The sequence below is a fragment of the Thamnophis sirtalis genome, unplaced genomic scaffold (genome assembly GCF_051295495.1).
Source record: "Thamnophis sirtalis isolate CommonGarterSnake01/CBP01778 unplaced genomic scaffold, rThaSir2_p1.2 scaffold_6, whole genome shotgun sequence".
NCBI classification, from domain to species: domain Eukaryota; kingdom Metazoa; phylum Chordata; class Lepidosauria; order Squamata; family Natricidae; genus Thamnophis; species Thamnophis sirtalis.
In genome coordinates, this window is record NW_028261386.1 from 91,439,521 (window position 1) to 91,455,353 (window position 15,833).

The following is a 15,833-nucleotide window of genomic DNA, read 5'->3' on the forward strand; positions in this document are numbered from 1 at the left end:
ATATATATATATATATATATATATATATATATATATATATATTTATATATATTTATATATATTTATATATATTTATATATATTTATATATATTTATATATATTTATATATATTTAAAGTCACAACCCCTGGTATGCCCAAATATGGGAGGAAGGTCACACTTCCATTCTCTGTCCTTCGGCTCGTCACAAGAGACCATCCAGACAGAAACCCAATATTTTTTTTACTGTTGCCTTTTTGTTACATTTGTTATATTTATGCTGATAAATAAATAAAGGGAGACTAGTATAGATCTATTTCAAGCTATTTAGCTCTCATCAGCTAAGGGTATGGCTAGCTGATGAGAGCTAAATAGCTTGAAATAGATCTATACTAGTCTCCCTTTATTTATTTATCAGCATAAATATTACACACACACACACACACACACACACACACACACACACACACACACACACACACATATATATTTAGTGTCACAGCCCCTGGTATGCCCCAATTATGGGAGGAAGCATTATCTGTCACTCGGCTAGCTGATGAGAGCTAAATAGCTTGAAATAGATCTATACTAGTCTCCCTTTATTTATTTATCAGCACAAATATAACACACACACACACACACATATATATTTAAAGTCACAACCCCTGGTATGCCCCAATTATTATATTTATATATGATAAATTTTTAAATATGTTATTGATGTATATATTTAGATGAAAACAAATGTGTCCAAGATGACATTTTATTTTCTTAATCTTATGATTGTTATTTGTTTCCTAGAATGTTTTAATCTACATTAAGTTTTGAAAATATTTCTGATGTTAAATATTCTTTACATGTTGTGAGTATAATCTTTTTGTCGCAATTGTTGCTTTTTAATACATTTTATTTTTCCTGCGCAACGTTCGGATGCACAAACTTAGTATACACACTGGCCATGAGTTTACTGTGCCATATCTCTGTTAAGTGAACTATTTATCCACTTATCCTCCAGTACTTAAACCTGCAATTTAAAGGCAGCCCAGGGGTATACTGATTTATAGAGCAGCATTCTATAGAACTGAAGAATAGGTAGATTGTTGTATGTGGATATTGGCCTTCTATTGTAAATAATGATCAAGTTGTAAATCATGTTTAAAAAGTGGGGGATAGTTGCATTTTAGAGGAATCTAATGTGGTTTTTGCATTCACATTATATTAATATTTTAATGTTTTAAAGTTATACTCTATGTGGATAAATGTAGTACAATTTTAGTTGTGTGTATCTTTGAAGAATAAGATTGCTTAAATAATCCTATAACAAAAACTTTTATGCTTATTTGGGGAATATAAAATGGGCTAAAAATATTCAGAGTTTTCTGAAGCCAGGATCACAGTTGTTTTATGCATTCAGTGTTTTAAAGTAAAATTGGCTTGTAATTTTCTTCATGAATTATATTCATAATAAAATTAAAGTTTAATCAGTTGGCTCACATTCTTTTGTGAACTTCCATTAATTAATGCAGCTTTTTATAGGTAATTGATGCTGGGAATGAGCTAGCATCCTTAGGTGCGAGCATGGTAGAATGGGAAATAGTTGCTATCTTTGGAAGGTATTTAATACACACTTGACATTTTGTCTCATGTATCCTATGTTATGTTTAAATTTTTTATTTAGGTGGGGACAAAGGACAGTCTGAAATATGAATTTGTTGAGGATTATATGCTTGTCCATTTGTACAAGATTCTGATCAATTTCTACTCGTTTCCTAGCAATTATTTATTTTATTATATTTGTCTGCTGCCCATTCCATTTAGAGGCAACTCTGGGTGACTATTTCTTTAGATAAATTATTCAGTATTCCAATTAGTGGCAAACTATTTTTTTTATATAGCAGTAACTAAGTATGCAGAATTCCAGAAAATAGAAATTAATTTTTTTCTACATGTAATTGAATAATTATTATGTAATTCCTTAATTCTTGATTAAACCATCCTAACAGAACTGAATGCTAAAAGACCTGATTTTTGAAAATCTTAGATTCAGTCCTTACAAATGTGTTCAGATTACTACCGTGTTTTCCGAAAATCCGACATGTCCTGATAATAAGGCCATGCCACATTTTTCTGGTGGGCAACAATATAACCTCTCCCCTGCAAATAAGCCTCCTGGACAACCCCCCCACCTCCGGCCAGGGAGAGTGCCGCTCACCAACCTAGCAGTGTCCCGAAGGTGCCAAGCCGCGGGAAACGGGGGGGGAGGCAAAAGTGATCGCATTGCTTGGTGCCTTCGGGATACCGCTAGGTTGGTGAGCAGCGATGTGCCCAGCTGAAGAGGAGGGTTGCTGGGTGGCTGCTCTCTTTTCAGCGGGCTCCCAGAGAGCCGGACATAGCCTCATGGGCGAATGGCTGTGTTGCGCTGTCAAAGCAGCACAACACAACAGCCATGAAGCGACCATGCTCACAAGCAGCCACCTGGCAAGCCCCCTTTCCAGCCGGGCACAGCACCATTCACTGACCTAGGGGTATCGCCAAACCATGTGAGCACCAGTTCGTCGCCGCCCGGCTCCTGCGGCTTGGCGTCTTTGAAATTCCAGTGAATAGCTCTCTGCACGGCTGGAGAGGGGGGTTGCGCGAGTGGCTGTTCCACTCTCGCTCATGCGCCTCCCAGCCTCATGATGCCCTGGCCCAACTCTCCCTGCAGAGCTAGGGCACCTCCTCTGCCACTGCCACCGCCATCCCAGCATGGCTTTTTTGGTGGCTTCCAAACCGAGTCTTCCAGCAGTGGCCGCTCTGGGCGTATGCTCTATGGTTGTACGCTCTGCTGGCAGCTAGCCCACAACTATAGAGCGTACGCCCAGAGTGGCCATTGCTGGAAGACTCAGTTTGGAAGCCGCCAAAAAAGCCATGCTGGGATGGCGGTGGCGTCGGCAGTGGAGGTGCCCTGGCTCTGCAGGGAGAGCTGGGCTGGGCATGGTAAGGCTGGGAGGCGGCGGCGAACAGGCGCTCACGTGGCTTGGCAATACCCCTAGGTCAGTGAATGGCGCTGTACCCAGCTGGAAAGAGGGTTTGCCGTGTGGCTGCTCGTGAGCGTGGTCGCTTCATGGCTGTTGTGTTGCGCTGCTGCGACAGCACAACACAGCCATTCACCCATGAGGCTGTGCCCGGTTCTTTGGGAGCCCGTTCTCAAAAGAGCAGCTGCCCGGCAACCCCAAAACAATAAACCCCTCATAATAAGGCCCAAGCCATATTTTGTGAGTAAAAAGAAAATAAGACCCTGTCTTATTTTCATGGAAACGTATGTTTTTTGAGGAGGAAACGTATATAGGATTTGAATGTACAAAAAGCAGAAAAACACAGACACATTGCAAAGATGTTCCTGACATTCAGAAAGATATTCATACACTCAGAAAAGAAGAAACTTCTGAAGAGATGTTTTTCTTTCTGTTTATATTTCAAATATATCCTCACTATGTTTTTCTTTGAATCAGGGATAATGGTGGGAAATCCTAATATTTAATTCTGAATAACATTTTAATTCCCTTCTTTTACAAAGTTAAATAATATACTTGTAGTAGGACTAACATGCCTAAAAGCTTAATGGAAATTTGAACATGATATATGAAAGTGTATTTCTAATCCTAAACTAAATGCCCATGTGCCTTTAATAGTTACATTCATAATATTTAAAAATATATTTCATACACATTTGGAGAACAGATATGCTTTCTTAACAGTGTACTCAAGCAATCTGTCTTGTCCCATCTTTTAAACCTCCATTATTTATGTGGTTAAATGTAGAGAAAACCCCCTGCACAAACTACAACTGCTTGCAGATTTCTGGGGAACATCTATAAATATATATATTCATATGTGCTAGATTTGAGTACCAGGGATATTCTGTTTTTGTTGTTTTATGCTTTATTTGTTTTTATTCTTTTATTACTGTTATGAGTTGTTCTTGGATTATGTTACATAAGATGGACAGGCATACAACTCTTATATTGTTATGTTCATATACAATTATCAACATTCTGCTTACAATTGTATATGTCCTACATTTCTCGGCAAACTAACTAAATGAGTACAGCAGTAAGCTTGAAAAGGTGTGCACAAAATCTATTGAAACTGTAGGAATTGAAAATATAATTGAACGTTAGGTTTAGATTTCTGAGATATATACTAATATGATTAGCAAAACCTGACTATGCAAAATAATAATAATTCAGAGTAAGAGAAGTTATGTAAATCTTTACATAACTTTTGGGTGAAGAATTTGAATTGCCTTGCAGTGGATTATTTTATTATTTCTTATTAGTGTAAGATTAAGAGAAATTACAGCTTCTACTTAGCCTGAACAAGCGGTGTTAACTCTTAGTATTCAGAAATCTTTTTCTGTCTTATGGATCACAAAAATAGTTGCAAATAAAAAGTCCTCATTCAAAATAATGTAATTAAAAATATGTAAATATTGAAATAGTTTATTCATTTTTTCATTATTCAGAGCAATAAAATGTGGAGCACTAAACAGAATGCCTGTGCAAAAGTGTCTCTTGGGACATTTGCAAGTCACAGAATGTCTGATACAGCTGTGTGTGGGCTTCTGAAAGGAAGTGGCTTATGTCAGAAGCAGTGAGAAACGTTTTTTAAAAATGAAATTCAGTTTATATACACCTACAGTGGAAAAAATGACAGTCCAAGATAATTTCCCTAAGATGTTGGTTTGCAGTGTTAAAGCCAGCATACAGTGTTTTGGAAGAATATTGCTTAGAAAAGTGATAGTGGATTTATTTGATAGGTATATCAACCAATAATTTACATCTTTAAAAAAAACCAGTAGGTTCAAAGTAAGATAATTTAACTGAAACAAAATTTATTTTTAATGGTTATTCCATCTAAGGTTTGTTTTAGTATTTGGAAGTCCCATTGCAGAAAAATATCTATCTGATAAGGGAATCCCACAGACACATAACAACAATCTTGTGAGTTTAACTCATATTTCTATAATAAGATTAGATGGAAAACTTAGTTTTATAAGGTTTTATATCCATCCTAGATTATTACCATTTCACTCCAGGTAAGCATTGATAGCTTTCTATATTTCTTTTAACAGCTCTGGAAACAGCTTTGCAATTTGTCATATGTAACTTTTTTAAACAAATGCCGAAGATATTCAGAATATTTGCTTTATTAATACATATATTTACTTACTGAAGTTTATATGCTGCTCCAAGTTGGGTCTAAGCAATTTATATTTTCTTCTTAAAGACTAAAAATGTAAAAGCATATAACAAAAGAACAATGATCAGAAACATAAAATTACAAAAAAAAACTATGATATCAAATATCAATAAACAAACTCAGCCCATGATGAAGGTTCCAACTCATATTAGTTTCTTTACCTTCATTCTCTTTAAAAACCACGTTTTATGGCTTTCCTAAAACTCAACTGTGTTGAGGTTAGTGTGAAGTTTAGAGGTAAATTGTTCTAAAGAGGAGACCTGCAAATAGAAAAAAAAAAAAAACCTCAACTCCTTGGTCTATGTGGATGCCAGTCTCTTATAGAATGGATTTGGAGCAGATATTGAACATACAAATATCACTAGGGGCAGGTGTTCTGAAGATGCCCAGGTCCTGAGCCATTAAGAGCTTTAAGAATGATAACCTTGAATTGCACCCAGAAGCTGGTGAACAAAATATGCAGCATTCAAAGCAGCATATTAATTGGAAAGATTTTGGAACTGCATCACTTTAGCATCTTAATTCTGTATAGTTGAAGATTCTGGATGATCTTCAAAGATACGCCATTTAGAATGAAATATAATGAATCCTCGCAGTTACACAATCTTAAAATCATAGAATACTAGGGTTGAAAGATACCTTGGAGGTCTTCTAGTCTAACCTCCTACCCAAGGCAGAAGTCCTTATAATATCTAGGACAAATGGTTTATTTTCTTGAAAACCTCCAGCAAAGGAGCACCCATAATTTCAAGAGGCAACCTGTTCCACTCTTTAGTAGTTCTCACTGACAGGAATTTTCTCCATTCCAAGTTAAATTTTCCTCTGATGAGCTTGTCCTATCCCCAGATGGTATGGAGAATAAATCAAAACCTCTTCCCTGTGGCAAACCTAAAGTATTAGAAGACCACTACTGTGTCTCCTTTCAGTCTTCTCTTTTTTCAGGCAAACATATATACGGGTAGTCCTCAATTTACAACCTCAATTGAGCTTACAACCCAAAATTTCTGTTGCTGAGAGACATTTGCTAAGTGAATTTTCCTCCATTTTACAACCTTTCTTGCCACAGTTGTTAAGTGAATCTTGCTTTCACATTGACTTTTCTTGTTAAAAAGTTGCAAAAGGTGAACATGATCATGGGACACTGCAACTGGCATAAGTATGAGCCAGTTGCCAAATATCTGAATTTTGATTATATGACCATGAGGATGCTGCAATAGTTGTAAATGTGAAAAACAGTCATACATCTTCTTTGTACTCTTTCTAGGGCCTCAGCATTTTTTAAAATACTATGGTGATCATAACTGGGCACTCTTTTCCAAACGTGGCCTCACCAGTGTGGTATAGAACAGTACTAACACTTCCCTTGATCTTGATACTTAGCCCTCTGTACATGCAGCCCAGGACTGCATTGGCTTTTTTTTTTGGTAATGCAGCAGACTGCTGACTCATACTTGAGTGGTGGTCCACCAGGACATCTAAATTCCTCTCATAGTACTACTGTTGGGCTGTGTACTGCCTATCCTGTATCAGTGCATCTGGTTTTCCTGCCTAAATGCAGGACCTTGTTTTTCTCGACACTGAACTGCAACTTGTTGGATAGAGCTCAATACTCAAATATGTCAAGATCCTTCTGAATCTTGAGTCTATCTTCTAAAGTGTTAGGAATTCATCCCACTTTTGTGTCATCCACAACTTTTATGAGTTCCCCTTCTATCCCCTCATCTAGGTCATTTATGAAGATAATGAAAAGCAGTTGGTCCAAGACAGAACCTTGAGTAAGCCCATTGCCTACTTTCTTCCTTGTAAATGCAGTTCCATTAACTACCATCCACTGAGTTCAGTTGGTCAGCCAACTGTAAATCCATCTGGGAGTGGTACTGTTTATCCCCCATTATTCTATCTTTCCCAGAAGTAGGCTGTGGTCTACTTTATTAAATGCCTTATTGCCATCTAAATATACTATATGCGCAGCATTTTTTAAAAGTTTAGAACCATCTCAGTTCTTTTCCAGGCCGTGGGCAGCTTTTCTAGGAGCTTTCAAAGTTTTCACTCAGTGGTTCAGAGATTATGTCTGCCAACTCCTTCAGTAACCTGGGATTTAAACCATTTGATCCAGGAGACTTGAACTTGTTCAGAGCAACTAGATGTTCTCTAAGCAATTCCTTATTTATTTTTGACCTACATTCCTCTTCTGTCTCTCAGAGTACAACTTTTGACAGATAGGGCTATTTTTTCCTTTTCTGTAAAGACAGATACCAAAAAGGAATTTAGTACTTCTGCCGTCCTTCTGTTTGGCATTTGTTGCAAGTCTTAGCTCATTCTGAGCTTTAGCCTTTCTGACTCCATTCTTGTAAATTTGGGCTATTTGTTGGTATTCTGCTCTAGTTACAAGCACCTCTTGTAACATTTTATCATGTTTGTCCTTTTTGTCCTTCAGCTTGTCAAGTGAACTTTTTGTGCAATGACACTGGTCTTTTCAGATATTTCTTGTTTTTATTTCTCTTTATTATCTTGTTTTTCAGAGTCTCCTAAACATCTTGAACTGTTATTTCCCTCTAGGATTTCCATCCAAGGAATCTTTCCTATTCTTTCTCTTAATTTGTTGAATTCAGCTCTCTTAAAATCTAGAACCCTATTCTTCGTTTGATTACTCTTGCCTGAATTATGGTGAATCCTTGTGTAATATGGTTACTCCCTCCGAACGTTCCTATAACCTTCACTTCTTTATCCATTTCATCCCTGTTAGTGTCAAGTTCAGTATAACTGACCGTGTGGTTCCCTCTTCTAGCTGTCAGGAACCTCAGTTCTTTAAGCAAGACCTGTGAATCCAAAAGCATTCCCAGCTTATGAGCCACTTCTACATGAAAAGTGTAGTCCCGTCCACAACAAAGATGGAATATCCCTGTAATTAGGTTTCTGCACCAAAGCCACTTAGTTTTGCTGGAATTAGATCTGTGCTTCTACTTTCCCATCTAGACTCTAGCAGCCTCCAGGCACCAGGATAGGACTTCTCCCAAACTGTCTATTCATCCTGGATCAAAATGTATAGTTGGCTCTCTGCATATTCCATAGTATCTAAGACCATGCTGGTGAATGACCCCCCCCCCCAAATATAGCAATAATGTTAAATAACAGAAGCAAAAGCATTGAAAATTATCATCAAAAGAACAACAAATATGACTGCTCCAACTTATTATTGATTGAAATCTTCCCTTCAGAAAGGACAAGAACCATTGTGAACATAGGCCTGCCATACCCGGATCTGGGAGGGGCAATGCAACTAGGTGGGTTGTTTTTTGTTGTTGTTGTTGTTGTTGTTTTTTGCAAATTAGATTTATGTCAGTGTTCACAATTTTGGATTTAGAGTTCAAGTATTTGTTTCTATAACTAACATGTTTAGATAGTAGATAGTGGAAACATTTATTCAGTATTTTTAAATGTTCTATTAACTTAGCACTATTACTGGCACTATGACATACAAATAAAAATCAAACCAACATGCCTTTGCACAAAGAACCATGAGTCAAAACTAGCTTTCCCACACTGGCATTGTGTCCTTAACATTAGTACTGAATGCTGCATGTGGAATGGCTAAAACTAAGTGTTATACGGCTTCAGTGGAGATTTTGACCAAAAATCTGAAAGCAGGAAAGATCAGCATCTATAAGCATATCTGATAATGACCATAGTACATGGAAGATTAGAAATGGAACACATAATAAAAAACATGAATTTATCATATGAATTCAAAAAATAAAACATTGTGCATTTGCAAAACTAAATGAAGGGAAAATGATAAATCTGGAAGATAGTGATTTAATCTTCTACATTGGAATTATGTTTGAAAATGAATATATTCAATTATGATGAAAGATCTAAGATGGATGATATGGATGGTATGGATAAATTGTATTATCTATATTGCTGAATAGTTACTAGGCATAGGCTGGTCATACTTGCTGCTGTGCTCCAGTGAAGAGTGAATTTAAAACAATTGGGGGGATGAACAATGTCCTAAATGAAGGCAATCTGAGCTAATTTAATATAATTTAGTCTATTTACTAATTTATTGACTCCAGGAGACCCATAGCATTTTAGGCGGCATGAATGGATAGAACTAGACAGTACAGAAGGTGTACAGAAGTGAGTATAGAAAAAAGCTTTGAGTCAAGAATAAAAGAGAGCTGAGGTTTAGTAATTTCTCTGAAAAAGTGCCATAAAAGTGGCCAGGTTTTAATTTTTTTCTTTATTATTATAATGCAACAAAAATGGAACAAAATATCAAAGTAGAATAATAATAAACTATAATAGCTGCATAAATGCACCAAATATTTAATATATCATTAAAAATAATACAACTCAATTAAACAACAAATTAAAACTTTGTCCAGATGTGATCTTATTGTCTTCTTCCATTGCATCAATGGACTCAAACAGAATGAGTAAAACTTAAAGATAAAAATGATAACATGCTTTGCAATGAAACTAAAGTGAGTGAATGATGGAAGAACTATTTCAAAGATTTGTATGTTTATGTCCGCAAAGATAAATTGGGAAAGAGGTAAGTTGTCAAAGATAATGACAATTTAAACTTGAAAAATATGCAGTAATGGAAAAATTAATGGCATACATTTACAAAAAACCAACAACATTTGAGCAAGAATGCCTTTCTTACATGTTACACAACAAGGCAAATTTAAATATCTAGAGTATGGCTTTTAAGTGCAAAAGAAGCTAAGGAATCAAACATTTGTTCTTGTTGTTTATAATAACCACAATGGGAATACTACTTTTGAAATCTTGCCAAAAACATCTTCAAGGTATTAAACAGGCATTCTACAAATAGTCCTTGTCAATGACTGTTTGCTTATTGGCTGCTTGAAGTTATGATAGAATTCCCCAGAGCTACTTATGACTCATTTTTGAAGTTTTGATGGTGACATCACCACACTATAGCAGTCTCCTAATTGTGTTTTAGGTGCTTGGCAACTGGCTAGCATTTACAGCCATTTGCAGCATCTCAGTGTCTTGTGACTGCAATTTTTGGCATGTTTTGCCAGTTTTTGACATTTATTTCTGGTTTCCGGGGGAAAAATGTCCACTTGGTGAAAATAGGCATGCTTAATGACTGCAGTGTTTACTTAATGATTGCTGCAAAAAGTTGTAAAATTGGTCTCGGTCACATAGTGAACTGTTTAATGATCATCACAACTTCTGACTGTTATTTGTGGGGCTCAATTACATTCATAAGTCAAGGAGTCAATATCTATGGAGCTTTTCAGTCATCCAAGTCATGCTTGTCCCAAGAGGCAACTATACTTTCTGATTTTTCTTTGAAGACATTTTGCTTCTCATCCAAGATGCTTTTTCAGCTCTGACTGGATGGCGGGGAATGGAAGGATTTGAATTTAAATCCTTCCATTTTCCATTATCGAGACAAGGATGAGAAGTGAAACGTCTTCAAAGAAAAAACAGGAAGTCCAGTTGCCTCTTGAAAAAAGCTAGAGTCAATACTGACTGGCAGGCAATCAGTCTATGAACCACAGATTTTCCTCACTTTTTTTCCTCTCTGTGTTTTAAACAATTAATATAGAATTTAGTACTTAGCTCAGAGATTTAAATTCTTATATTGTTAAAAAAAGTTAATGTACCTAAATGCAACTTAATGTTTTCTATGGTAGTTTCAAATTAAAGCTACACTGAGCAGTAACTGTACAATCTTTGTCTGCTTGTAAATATTATTTATGTACCCAGTTAAAAAAATAAACAATTTACAACTAAATAGAATGATACAATGAAGGATATTGAAATATATATTTTAATATTAATGTGTCAAAAGAAAAGGAAATTATGTTGAATCATATTGTTGAAAATAATATGATAGCAAATGTATACAGTGTAACTGGAGAAATATTGGATGATTTTTACCTATGGAGTAGCTCTGTAACTTGTTTAACTTCTGTGTGAGAAGTGTATTAGTGCTGACAATTGGAAGTGTGCTGTGAAATAGAGGGAAATGTAACCAAGTTGATTGCAAAACCCATATACAACCCATGTTTTTAAAATGTATCTGGAAAAAAAATTCTGTTTCTGTGAAAGTGTTTGAGTGTTGCACTAATGAGCAAAATTAGAGAAATAGAGTGCTTTTTCACGCTAGAAACTGGTCTATAGGCCAGTTTTGCTCTTAGAAATTCATTGAGAAATGCATGAATATATGAAAAGTTAATGGATTTTATTTGAATTAGGAAAAATATATAAGAAAATGAAGAAGCTTGAATTTTTGAATGTTTTAGATGTTGAATATTTTGCAATATGTGGAATTGAAGATTGATTGTTGAGCATGCTGAATGGATGGATGTCCAGTCAATGGAAACAAGTAGAATGCTTAGCAAATGTTTCAACACCTAATAACAAATAAAACAACAACATGTGATGTTTCTTTGGCTGTTTTATATATTTCTGCAAACATATAATAAACAACTGTACTACATTAGAAATATGTTAGTTTGAGATGTGAATTCCTTTGTATGCAAGTGATGCTCTGTTTTTGACTGAGATTTTAAATCATTTGTAGCAAATATTAGATTATATGATGCAACCGTTTAGATCTGATAATGCTTTAAAAGATCAAGGTAGCCATGGTTGAAAAAGAAAGTGAGTGAATATTATACCTGTGCATTGCAAAAATCTAGAGCAGGTACATGAATTATATTTGCTAAAATACTTTCTAAAGATGTGAACATGGAGAAAGAAATTTTAGGATTAATAAACATTGCTAAAATGTTGGCTATGGTAGTATGTTGTCATTTGCAAAGAGTGTATGTTTTTGGGAGAAGCAAAAATCACTTGGATCATGCTACCACCCACTTTGTTTTATGAAGTGAGAGATACAAATGTTAGGAAAAATCTAAATGAATGCAGTGGAAATGAATTATCCCAGTAATTTGTGCAGTAAAGAAACAGAGTCAGAAATAATGAATGAATGTCATTTGAATTAACAAAATTAATGTCAATATAATAGAAATACATTGGAATATGTCAGGCCTGGAAGCCATCTTTTACATTGGGCCTTTTCTGAATGATTTGATAATGAATAAGGTTGTGATTACAAAATGAATATAACAGAATGAATGAGCTGAAAGGAGAAGATGAAGAAATTTGTCGTTGGATGGAACTTTTTGAGATTCTCAAAAATAGGATTACCAGATCTGGGGTGCAAAAATCCAGACAATTGATAAAACGGCAATCAAGAATTAGTATCTCCTTGATCTCTTTTCTATCACTCAGTGATAATTTTTTATTTTGACAACCAGGTCTAATAATCCTGTTCATATGGTTATACTGGAAGCAAGAACAGAAATAATATGCTGAAAAAAGTGATATATTGAATAATATTAGTTTAAGTTACATTTAGTTAGATTTCCTTTTTTATATATAAAGGTGGCAACCTTTAATTTCTGGCTTACTGCAATTTACTTTACATAATGTTGACTTTTCTAAAGGGTACTTCTGTGATTTGCCTATGTATGTGTTTATTGATCTTGAGAAAAGTTTATCACTTGTGTCATGTTTGGTATATGGGTGGGTTCCGGCTGCCGCTATTGCCAGTTTGCTCAGGGATCTGCTACCCCCGCGAGTGCTTGATGCGCGCTGTGTACGCATGTAGAATGCAACAAAAATTGCTCTATGCATGTGCAGAAGGCAAAAACAAGATCCGAGAGAACCGGTTCGGTGGCGTGGCAGGCCTGAGTCGCTGCCAGTTCCAGCGACCCAAGCCACCAAGTTAACTGGTTCAGCTGAACCGGTAGAAACCAACCTCTGGTTTGGTAGAAGAAAGGATATGAAGTTTCGTATCCATAATATATTTGCCAAAATGGAAGTATTACCTTCTAGGATTTGCTACTGCTAAAAGTATTTTTTTATTTGAACAGTTCAAACCCCTGGCTCATTTCTTCATGAGCTGAGGTGACGCAGTGGTTAAATGCAGCACTGCAGGTTACTTGCAGGGTTGACTCAGCCTTCCATCCTTCCGAGGTGGGTGAAATGAGGACCCAGACTGTGGGGGCGATATGCTGACTCTGTAAACCGCTTAGAGAGGGCTGAAATCCCTATGAAGCGGTATATAAGTCTAACTGCTATTGCTATTGCTATTGCTACTTCAGCTGACTGCAGTTCTGCAGTTCGGCTGTTCAAATCTCACCTGCTCAGGGTTGACTCAGCCTTCCATCCTTCTGAGGTGGGTAAAATGAGGACCCGGATTGTTGTTGGGGGCAATATGCTGACTCTGTAAACCGCTTAGAGAGGGCTAAAAGCCCTATGAAGCGATATATAAGTCTAACTGCTATTGCTATTGCTATTGCTATTCATTCCCAACTACAGTAATGCATGCCCCCTCTGGATGTTTTTTTTTTTAATTAAACAGTTATTTTGCTATTTCATATTTCAGTAGGTGCAATTGATCATCTGTTTGTATTTGTATACTTCTAAGGTGTGTGGATTCTGAGTAAATTTTACTTTAAACAGATTTGTCTAAACTATTTAACTACAGTATTCGTTTGTATGTATAGACAAGTCACATCCAGTCTAATAGTATAACACAGTGATGGCTAATCTTTTTGTTGCTGGGTGCCAAAAATGCATGCACGCAATAGCATGTGTGTGTGCCGGGACCCATAATACAAAGTGAGCCCCCACCTGTGCATACGTGCACAACCCCTCACACACATTCTCCCCCATGCACGCCGCACTGCTCGCCTAAGCTGAGCTTGGTATTTCCTCGGGGGGTGGAAGGGAGAGAGAGGCCGCTTTCACCCTCCCCAGGCTCCAGAGGCTTTCTTAAAGTCTGGGGAAGGCAAAAATGGCCTCACCCAGCCCTCCAGGATGCCAAAAATCAATTGGCTGGCATGCGCATGTGCACTGGAGCTGACAACTTGCGTGCCGGCAGATATGGCTCTGTGTGCCACCTGTGGCACGCATGCCATAGGTTCGCCATCTCAGGTATAAAGTAAATAGTATTTATTTATTAACACTTACTATTAAATACCTAAAATCTAATTTTACAAAGTACTAAATACAGTTGTTATGTTAGAACTTTATAATTTACTTGTAAGATAATGAAACTTAAAACAATAGCACCATCCTCTGGTATCATAATGTTAGTTTTAGTGTCAGATAATATGTTATTTCTGAAAACATGATTAAATGGTAGTAAAAGTATCTGTTCGTTATATCTTATACTTTCAGTTTTACATACTCATAACGAACCAGGTGCTCAACAGAGATTGTACTGAAGAACATCAACGTGGACTATATAAGCTCTCAGTTTAGATTTTGGAGAAATATTAGGTCTACCTAGTATTTAGTATTTATTATAATACATATTTATGGTCACAAACCTGTACATATTATTCCATTTTTTCCCCTGTAATTGCTAAAGAAACTGTATGATGAATTTCCTGATGGTAAAAGCAGTTAACCAGTGGATTAATTTGCCTCAAGTAGTGGTATTTTTCACTGCATTTGAAGTCTTCAAACAGATGTTAAATAGTAATCAATCCAAAATACTTTTAACAGTGGTTTACATTTGATCAGACTAGTTGATATCTACCTCTATGAGTCTATGAACATGCCATTTTAGGTCATTGCTGTTCCTCTTTTTTTATTCCTGTGAGCAGGACAGTGTTATCTCTTCTATGTTTTGTAGTAAATGCTTTTTTGTATCTTTTAAGGAGTGTTTTCCAGTTAGTACATTTATTGACAAAGTGGAAACATTTAAAGTAATTTCTAGAATGATTTGTATTATTCTTGGGCCTGCTCCATGGGATATTTCCTGTTAAGATTTTTTTTTGACATTTATGCTAAACTGGAAGATCAGTTCTATTTTAAATCATTTAACAATATTTTAAATGTTTGCTATTTAGAGCTCATATAAAATGTGAAGATGTCCTCTTGTCTGTTATCAGTCCCAGAGGACTTTTAGTCTTTTTAGCTGTTAATTGCTGCCAGGTGATTGCCTGGATAGTTACTATAGAGTTGTTACCATTGAAGGATCAGAACTGCTCATTTTAAACAAACAATATAAAACAATATATGAGCTTTGTAAAGTAACAGTAATTGAAAGCAAACAGGGCTTTTACTTGGAAACCCCCTTTCTGTTTAGGAAATAACCTTTTTCTAAATAACTCATTCTTGCTTGGAAAGTTATTTAGAAATGATTTGCAAAGAGCTGAACATTTTTGAGTGGTTAGTATAATGCTGACTTAAGTCTTTTCTAGGCAGATACATTGATTCTGAGCTCAGTTCACTGTTAGCAAACATGATTTAGAAGTAGAGGTAAATAGGTGGGAAGGATCCCTCTTTGTTGATGCAACTTGTGCAATGCTAACTCTTTTGTAATTCTGCAATAAGGTATAATCTACATCAGCAGACGTTAAATAGGAAAATGAAAAAAATGTGGATGGACAATAATAATTTAAAAACATTCTTAGAATTAGAGTCATAGGGCTGGGAGAGACTTTGGAAGTTTTCTGGTCCAACTCTTTGCTCAAGGTAGCAGTCCTTATGCTATCCCAGACATGTGGTTGTCCACTCTTTTCTTGAAAACCTCCAGTGAT

The 15,833-nt window shown here is 36.0% G+C and overlaps 1 protein-coding gene across 1 annotated transcript in view; it reads left to right on the forward strand.

Annotated features, from left to right (window-relative positions):
- Positions 1–15,833, forward strand: part of HBS1L (HBS1 like translational GTPase) — a 52,607-nt gene that overhangs the window by 14,786 nt on the left and 21,988 nt on the right. The gene's annotated exons all lie outside the window — the stretch shown is intronic.